Below are 8,908 nucleotides of genomic sequence, written 5' to 3'. Positions count from 1 at the left end.
TTACCAGGATGATTCTTCAGATCCTCGTGACCTCACGCTAGTCGTAGCAATACAAACAAACATGGTATATACAAAATTAACATCACACCAAACATAAGAATAAGTTGCGTAATAATAATCTACACGTCGCTACGAGATCATGGGAACGAGAATCACTAAAATCAGAGTTATGGTTAAGGAGTTATGATTTTACAGAGGAGTTATGTGATTAAAATGTTAATCTATATTATAAATTGGTTAATATAAATCATATAAGAGGTTATTATATAAATAATTATCTCAACTTAAATCTAAGTTATAAATTGATCATAGATCATATTCTAGTAGATAATGATGAGAATATTAACAAGACTAACCAACATAAATTAAATAAAGATCTAACTATAAGAGAATGAGACATGGTATAATCAATATTGTTATTGTGTAGCAAATGTTTATACGAGACTAACGCAACTGGAACGAGTTAAATCGGAGTTAAAGTGGAGGAGTTATGAATTTCCAAAGATTTTATGGGTTTGATATAAGATTAATTAAGAGAGAAATTCTATTATGAGTTTCATGCTAAAATAGTGTTACTGAGTGATGGAAAATATTAAAACAAAATTATAGGAACTGGAATGGTTCAATTTGAAGTTAAAATGAATTTTATATGAATTATACAAGTTCTAGCATTTATTTTCATATTAAAAATTATTTTCTAATTACTTTTACTGGGTTTTATAAATCTCTGGACGGGGCACACTAATACAGGAAACAGCAGGGACTAGCGAGTAAGTTATCCTAGACACAAACAACAATACTCGGGACGTCGGGCTCATTTCTAACGATTACACGGGCTTTTATGCTATTCTGACCCGCGAAGGGGTATCCCTAGATTTCAGTCGTTGGATTAAATCCAATGGACCAGATTTAATGAATCGCGATTCTCTCACAGCCCCACGATCTACGATCTACAGACCGTAGCGCCCCATACCAAGATCAAACCCGCGCCCTTGGATTCCCAATCAACGACTTACGTTGAGGTTGAGCAGAACCTTGGTTTCTAATCTGGGTCGCCTATTCCCCATCTAACGGCCACCATTCTAAACTGGCGCGATCTAATCTCCTCTGTCCAAATCCAATCCAACGGCCCACTCTTCATCTTCCTCGCGACGGACAGCAGCGCATGGTGGCGCATAGTGCCAGCGCGGCGGCGGCCATGGCCGGCCACAGTCAATCCCCACCAGCGCGCCCAAAACTCAACCCCGTCTGGCCCCAGCCTAGCATACGCGGCAGCAAAAAGGTAGGGAGTCTTCTTACCAGCAGAGATGGCACCGAAATTCACAACTACGACGCCAGGCAGATCTGTGGCGGCACTCCAAACGAATTCCTAGCGAACTTTGTTTTCTCTCTCTTTCGTTGCTCCGGCCACGATGGTGCGATGCCGTGATTTTATAGGGATGAGTCCGTGCTGAGGTCGTTAACCGGGTGGCGGTATAATCGCGGGAATTCGGCGGAGGCCGTTGCGTGCATGAGTCCATGCAGAGTCGAATGCTAGAGATTGCGTTAAAGTCGTTCCGACGCAGATGTCCTATGAGCCAGCGACTGATGTGCGGATGGGAGCTTTCTTGCTGACGAATCCCTGGCAAAATTAAAAAAAAAAGAAAGAAAAAAAAGTCACGTAGTCCAAGGATATGTAGGTCGGCTAGAAGGAATCGAGATGGGCGGAAGGTGATTTTGGCTAGGCTGGTTCTTTGGGCTGGCTGGTTTATATATTTTTTAATTATTTGTTTTTTTAAAATATGGTGCTCACATATGATGATAAATAGACACAACACACACATATAAATAAAAGAAATATATTTTTTCCTTTTATATTATCTCTTACAAATTGGGTATTACAAATCCTACCCCCCTTAAAAATAATCTCGTCCTCGAGATTTGAAGAAAAGGGATGCAACCAGTTTGGTTTAGGAATCAAAAGTTTTGTTTCATGTTTTTTTTATAGTAGCTAGTAGATGATTTGGAAAATATAGACATATACATCTAGCCATCTATTAGGTCAGATGAGGTACGATTATGGCAAGTATAGATAATAGGTTGTGGCAAGGAAGAGTATAATAAGGAAAGACTTCATCCTTAACTATGGATCTTGATTCCGCTGGCGATTCAACTTGATCTTTGAAGTCTTGTGTTGATGCTTATCCTTCTTTGACATGGTTGGTCTTATTTGGCCTTTATTTCTTGGAGTTGTCATCCGAGTTAAGGACATATGGCTAGGACATATGTGAGTAGGATGGATTGTATGGTGTAGGTAGGTTAGAATCTCTTGCTAGGTTAAAATTGTGGGGTTATGCAACTATTGGATGGTTAAGGTAGTTGCATATGGCCAAGTCGATCTGTCATTCTTAATTTAGTGCAGGGTGAACTAAGTTAAGACTCGTTCTATAGGAGTAGAGTCTAATCTATTTCATCAGTATTATCTATCATGTTTGATAAGTCACTTTAGATTAGATCAGATCTAGGTTAGATTGGTGTGACTAGTTTGACTAGATAAGATCTTATTTATTTTAGGCTAGATCATGGTTGTTACACTAGCGTGGGATAAATATGCTTATTGGGGTAAGATGAATCCATAAGGATAAGGTAGAATCTTTTGAGGTCAGATAGATCTATTAGGATAAGATAAATCTTTTCAAGATAGGATGAGAATCTATTTTTTTTTAGGATAAGATGGATCTATGAGTGTAGGATGACTTTTTCAAGATAAGATGGTTTTTGCTAGGCTAGATTCTTTGATGAGGGATAACCTAGTTCATTTAGATATTTTTATAACCGTTTTTTTTCTATATGTATATGCAGATGTGATTGTGGACATTACTCCACAACTAATCACACTCAATCAAAGATCCAAATCAAACAAGTATCATAAGAACAAACATTCAAGCATACAAATACCTATAAAAATAGTTTTGCTTTTGTTCCTAAGAGTAGGTCTCCTATTCCTAAATTCACTCTAGGCACAGGATTTCAAAGGGTGAAATCCACATTTGTCTTTAGAATGAAAAGGTAAGAATAATCAGAGTAAAGCGGAAATAGATGAGAAAAGATTAAGAAAAGTTTAGAAAAGAATCCGAGTAGCAAGGGTAAGTAAAGAATGGTTGTCCGGTTCTATCTAGGTTTCGTCCTACAGTCAACATTCCTCTGATACCACTTCTGTCACACCCGGATTTTAGGGGTCCAAAACCCGGGCGCGAACATAATCACCAGGTGTGCTGGGACCAAGTCTCACACATATGATGATTCATGGCACAGGATCGAATGTCACATCTTTACTACATAACAGGAGTTCTGTACAAAATAAATAAATAATTACATTATAAGGAGACAACGGTCCAGCAACCCAAAGTTGACTGGGAGACGACGACCTAGACCACTCACGAACTCATCCCAGCATCCTCCACGCGCCTCATCCTGTGGTACCTGCTCTTGACCTGTGGGGGGGGTGTGAGACAGCAAGAGTGAGCTCACATACGTTCATCGCTCAACAAGTTGTGGGGAATAATGTGCATGAACTCGCCAAAGGTGGGAGCTCACGTGAAGTGTAAGGCTTACCAAAGAGGATGGTTAGAGCTGAGCATTGCTTTTAATGTTGGTCAAAATTTTATTAGCAATTACTAAGTATAAGTAAATACCAACCCAATTAAGTAGTAGAGCAAAAGTAACAACATCACCTGTGATGCAATGCATATGACAAATTGAGTTTAAGTTCCATAATTTAATCATCAGAGAGTCCTGAGCTGCTCATGACCGTGAGCTCGGCTAGTATACCAGTTTTACACTCTGCAGAGGTGGTACCCTTTACCCACAAGTCATGTTACCCATCTGCCAAGGGATCGCGACTTCCCATACACCTCTACCGAGGAGGCGAGGCAGGGTAACACTACGAGGCCTTTACAAAGTTCCACTAGCTTCAGAAAACCCGCTACAGTTTATAGGAAGCTCCAATGCGGGAATCCCTTGCAGGACCGCCATCGCAGCAAAATCCTCCCGAGGGCCTCCCTACACTGACCACTCCCCTACTGCCCTTGCCCCTTTCGGGTAAGGTAGTCCTCCACTAGCTTTCCTAATTAATCAGCCAAGGGCGTCCATAAACCCTTGTGGTGGCACGTGTTTCTCAAGTTAAGCTCTATGTTCCAATTAACATTTAATGATCTTGTCATGAAATAAATAAAATAACAACATAATTGGAACATAGATATAATGAAATATTAACCCAAAACCATATAAAGCAGTAGCAGAACTACCCAAGTGATTCAGGGGTAAACAAGGTATTCAGGATAAACAAACTAGGGTGACCTATTGGGTCCCATCAAAGTTAAACCTATGCAGATCATTATGATTAATTAGAACATGAGTGGGTAAAAGAAGTGATCAAGGGCACAACTTGCCTGGCACTTGAGATTCCAGTTACCAGGATGATTCTTCAGATCCTCGTGACCTCACGCTAGTCGTAGCAATACAAACAAACATGGTATATACAAAATTAACATCACACCAAACATAAGAATAAGTTGCGTAATAATAATCTACACGTCGCTACGAGATCATGGGAACGAGAATCACTAAAATCAGAGTTATGGTTAAGGAGTTATGATTTTACAGAGGAGTTATGTGATTAAAATGTTAATCTATATTATAAATTGGTTAATATAAATCATATAAGAGGTTATTATATAAATAATTATCTCAACTTAAATCTAAGTTATAAATTGATCATAGATCATATTCTAGTAGATAATGATGAGAATATTAACAAGACTAACCAACATAAATTAAATAAAGATCTAACTATAAGAGAATGAGACATGGTATAATCAATATTGTTATTGTGTAGCAAATGTTTATACGAGACTAACGCAACTGGAACGAGTTAAATCGGAGTTAAAGTGGAGGAGTTATGAATTTCCAAAGATTTTATGGGTTTGATATAAGATTAATTAAGAGAGAAATTCTATTATGAGTTTCATGCTAAAATAGTGTTACTGAGTGATGGAAAATATTAAAACAAAATTATAGGAACTGGAATGGTTCAATTTGAAGTTAAAATGAATTTTATATGAATTATACAAGTTCTAGCATTTATTTTCATATTAAAAATTATTTTCTAATTACTTTTACTGGGTTTTATAAATCTCTGGACGGGGCACACTAATACAGGAAACAGCAGGGACTAGCGAGTAAGTTATCCTAGACACAAACAACAATACTCGGGACGTCGGGCTCATTTCTAACGATTACACGGGCTTTTATGCTATTCTGACCCGCGAAGGGGTATCCCTAGATTTCAGTCGTTGGATTAAATCCAATGGACCAGATTTAATGAATCGCGATTCTCTCACAGCCCCACGATCTACGATCTACAGACCGTAGCGCCCCATACCAAGATCAAACCCGCGCCCTTGGATTCCCAATCAACGACTTACGTTGAGGTTGAGCAGAACCTTGGTTTCTAATCTGGGTCGCCTATTCCCCATCTAACGGCCACCATTCTAAACTGGCGCGATCTAATCTCCTCTGTCCAAATCCAATCCAACGGCCCACTCTTCATCTTCCTCGCGACGGACAGCAGCGCATGGTGGCGCATAGTGCCAGCGCGGCGGCGGCCATGGCCGGCCACAGTCAATCCCCACCAGCGCGCCCAAAACTCAACCCCGTCTGGCCCCAGCCTAGCATACGCGGCAGCAAAAAGGTAGGGAGTCTTCTTACCAGCAGAGATGGCACCGAAATTCACAACTACGACGCCAGGCAGATCTGTGGCGGCACTCCAAACGAATTCCTAGCGAACTTTGTTTTCTCTCTCTTTCGTTGCTCCGGCCACGATGGTGCGATGCCGTGATTTTATAGGGATGAGTCCGTGCTGAGGTCGTTAACCGGGTGGCGGTATAATCGCGGGAATTCGGCGGAGGCCGTTGCGTGCATGAGTCCATGCAGAGTCGAATGCTAGAGATTGCGTTAAAGTCGTTCCGACGCAGATGTCCTATGAGCCAGCGACTGATGTGCGGATGGGAGCTTTCTTGCTGACGAATCCCTGGCAAAATTAAAAAAAAAGAAAGAAAAAAAAAAGTCACGTAGTCCAAGGATATGTAGGTCGGCTAGAAGGAATCGAGATGGGCGGAAGGTGATTTTGGCTAGGCTGGTTCTTTGGGCTGGCTGGTTTATATATTTTTTAATTATTTGTTTTTTTAAAATATGGTGCTCACATATGATGATAAATAGACACAACACACACATATAAATAAAAGAAATATATTTTTTCCTTTTATATTATCTCTTACAAATTGGGTATTACACTTTTGAACTTGGTTTTATTTCTTACACTAACCCCGGCTTGCAGTTGAGCTTTAAAGTTGTAAATTTCAGATTTGCCTATTCACCCCCCCCCTCTAGGCGACTTTCAGGTTCAAATTCAAAGGAGCAAGAAACTTGAGAGTGCCCTGGTCTGGCGCATCGGACTGTCCGGTGCACCAAGGCCGTACAAACTCAAACTCTCCACTCTCGGGTTTCTGAGGACGTGCTCCGCTATAATTCATTGGTCTGTCCGGTGTGCCACCGGACTGTCCGGTATGACAACGGAGCAACGGCTCTTCGGTGCAACGGTCGACTGCAAAAGTCGCTGACTCCATGAACAGTGGCGAACAGTGCGCGCACAGTCAGAGCACAGAAGTAAGAGGGGCACCGGGCAGTGAACAGTGCTTGTCCGGTGTGGCACCGGACTGTCTGGTGCCGCATGAAGACAACTATGATGGGTGCAGTACTAAAATAATTCATTTCATCCACCTAAGGAGTAAGGACTACGATGGGCGAAAGTGCTCCAGAGATAACTATGTTGCTGGACTCCAGACAAATTGAGGAACCATATCAAAGATTTGATCTGTAAGTTTATCATAACTAATATGTGCTTGTGCATTTCAACTTTTACATTTGTAGCATAGATACAACTGTTTCTAGTTATTTATTTGCACTCAGTTTTGTTTCAATGTCACAATAAATAGAAACTTTTTATAAGACATGTCGGGAACACTTGTAGCGTTGATGTGTGAGTATATTTTCATCAGAACTGATGGTAACAAAGACTAAACTGACACTAGTCATGTCCAACTATTAAGACAACAATTGTTTCTCAAAGATGAACAGTGGAAACACCCTTTTGTAAGATAGTAGATTCTGTTGAGCTCTTGGCCCCAATTATGCAAATAACACTCTGTTTATATTATGGTACTTGGCACACGATTTTCTTATAATCATCTGTTGTTGCTGAGACAAAGCAGTCATATGGTATCAAGTACACTTTCTTCTTTCACTTGAGTTTTATATTTTATCTTACTTTCTTCTTTCACCAACAAGTTTCGATTTAGGTACCAGTAATTTGGTTGTCTTTGGTCATTGATTAATTATATGCCCACCACTATTGTATTGCTCTTGTTACACTGTAGTGTATGCTTTGCTTGAATGAGATTTGGTTTTATGAAAGCCACTTCTGCTTGAGGTAAAACAGGTTTTCCAATCTGTGATAGAATATTAAGTGTTTCATGAGCCACCCAGCTGCCTGAGATTTGTTTTCATTCCCTGTGGTTATTTTTGTCTTTGCTCACAGTGCATTGCGTCGACAACTCTAGATGAATACCGTTTGCATTTTGAGATGGATAAGGCTTTGGCTCGTAGATTCTAGCCAGTATTGGTGAATGAGCCTAGCCAGGTAGCTCAAATTTCTCTTACAAAAGCCACTTTGTAGGGTTGGTGTCAGTTTTCTCATTAATTTTTACATACTCCTACAGGAGGACGCTGTCAAGATATTACTTGGTCTGCGTGAGAAATATGAGACTTACCATAAATGCAAATACACTTTAGAAGGGATCAATGCAGCACTTTACTTGTCAGCAAGATACATCCCTGACAGGCATCTTCCTGATAAGGCTATTGATCTGATTGATGAAGCTGGCAGTATAGCTCGGATGGAATCATTTAAAAGGAAGAAGGAAGAACAATGCTCCATTCTCTCCAAGTCACCAAACGAATATTGGCAAGAGATTAGAGCTGTTCAGAGTACACATGAAGTGGTAATGCAATGTTCATGGTAGAGCAGTTGCAACTTGCAAATGTTTCATATACTAGTGGATGTTTATATTTCACTGTACATCACATTTCAGGCGCTGGCTAACAGGTTGAAGTATTCTCTTGATGAGAATGACAAAGAGGATGGTGTTAATATTGAAGTCATAGGGGACAACAAGATTGCTTCGCCATCGATGCCTCCAACTTCAATTAATATTTGGTGGTCGCAAAAGTGTGGAGACTTGAATTTATATAAAGTTAGGCTTAACATTAGTGCAAACAGTTGTATTTTAGTTTAGATTTAGAGTACACTTATGTATGCGTTGTTTGACAATGCTTATTTATGATATATTGAATGGTACTTATTTATATTATATTAATTATAATGTTGTTCAATATATGTGTATGTATATTTCTCTTTCAAATTATTATAACGTGGTGTCTGAAAAAATGATTATAAATTGAAGAATGTACTGCCGTGTAAGTCATTTCATTTAAATCTTAATAAGACGGTCACCAAAATGTCTAATATCAGTCTCCTAAATAAGACGGTTTCTAAAACGTCCATTTTTAGTCACCTAAATAAGATGGTTTTCCTATTGTAATAGTCTATTATTGTAAGATATTCGAGACAATTTGATAAATAATTTATGACTTATAATGTTTGTATTCTCTACAGTTTTTTAGAAGCAGTGTCTTAAACAAAAACCTAATTCAAGACGGTTTATCAGATAAAATGACTTAAACAAATACCTTTTTCAGACGGTTATAAATTAAAAGTTGTCTTATATAATATCTTTTAAGACGGTTTATA

The 8,908-nt window shown here is 39.3% G+C and overlaps 1 long non-coding RNA gene across 1 annotated transcript; it reads left to right on the top strand.

Moving 5' to 3' along the window:
• The first annotated feature begins 7,636 nt into the window (after positions 1-7,636).
• On the top strand, positions 7,637-8,468 carry LOC103636803 (uncharacterized). Its single transcript, XR_002264515.3, has 3 exons — positions 7,637-7,738; positions 7,818-8,099; positions 8,190-8,468. It is a non-coding gene; the product is annotated as an uncharacterized lncRNA (long non-coding RNA).
• Positions 8,469-8,908: the final 440 nt, after the last annotated feature.

This window comes from Zea mays, chromosome 8 (assembly GCF_902167145.1).
Source record: "Zea mays cultivar B73 chromosome 8, Zm-B73-REFERENCE-NAM-5.0, whole genome shotgun sequence".
NCBI lineage: Eukaryota > Viridiplantae > Streptophyta > Magnoliopsida > Poales > Poaceae > Zea > Zea mays.
The sequence above is the reverse complement of the archived record's forward strand: the minus strand, read 5'-3'. Positions and strand labels throughout refer to the sequence as shown.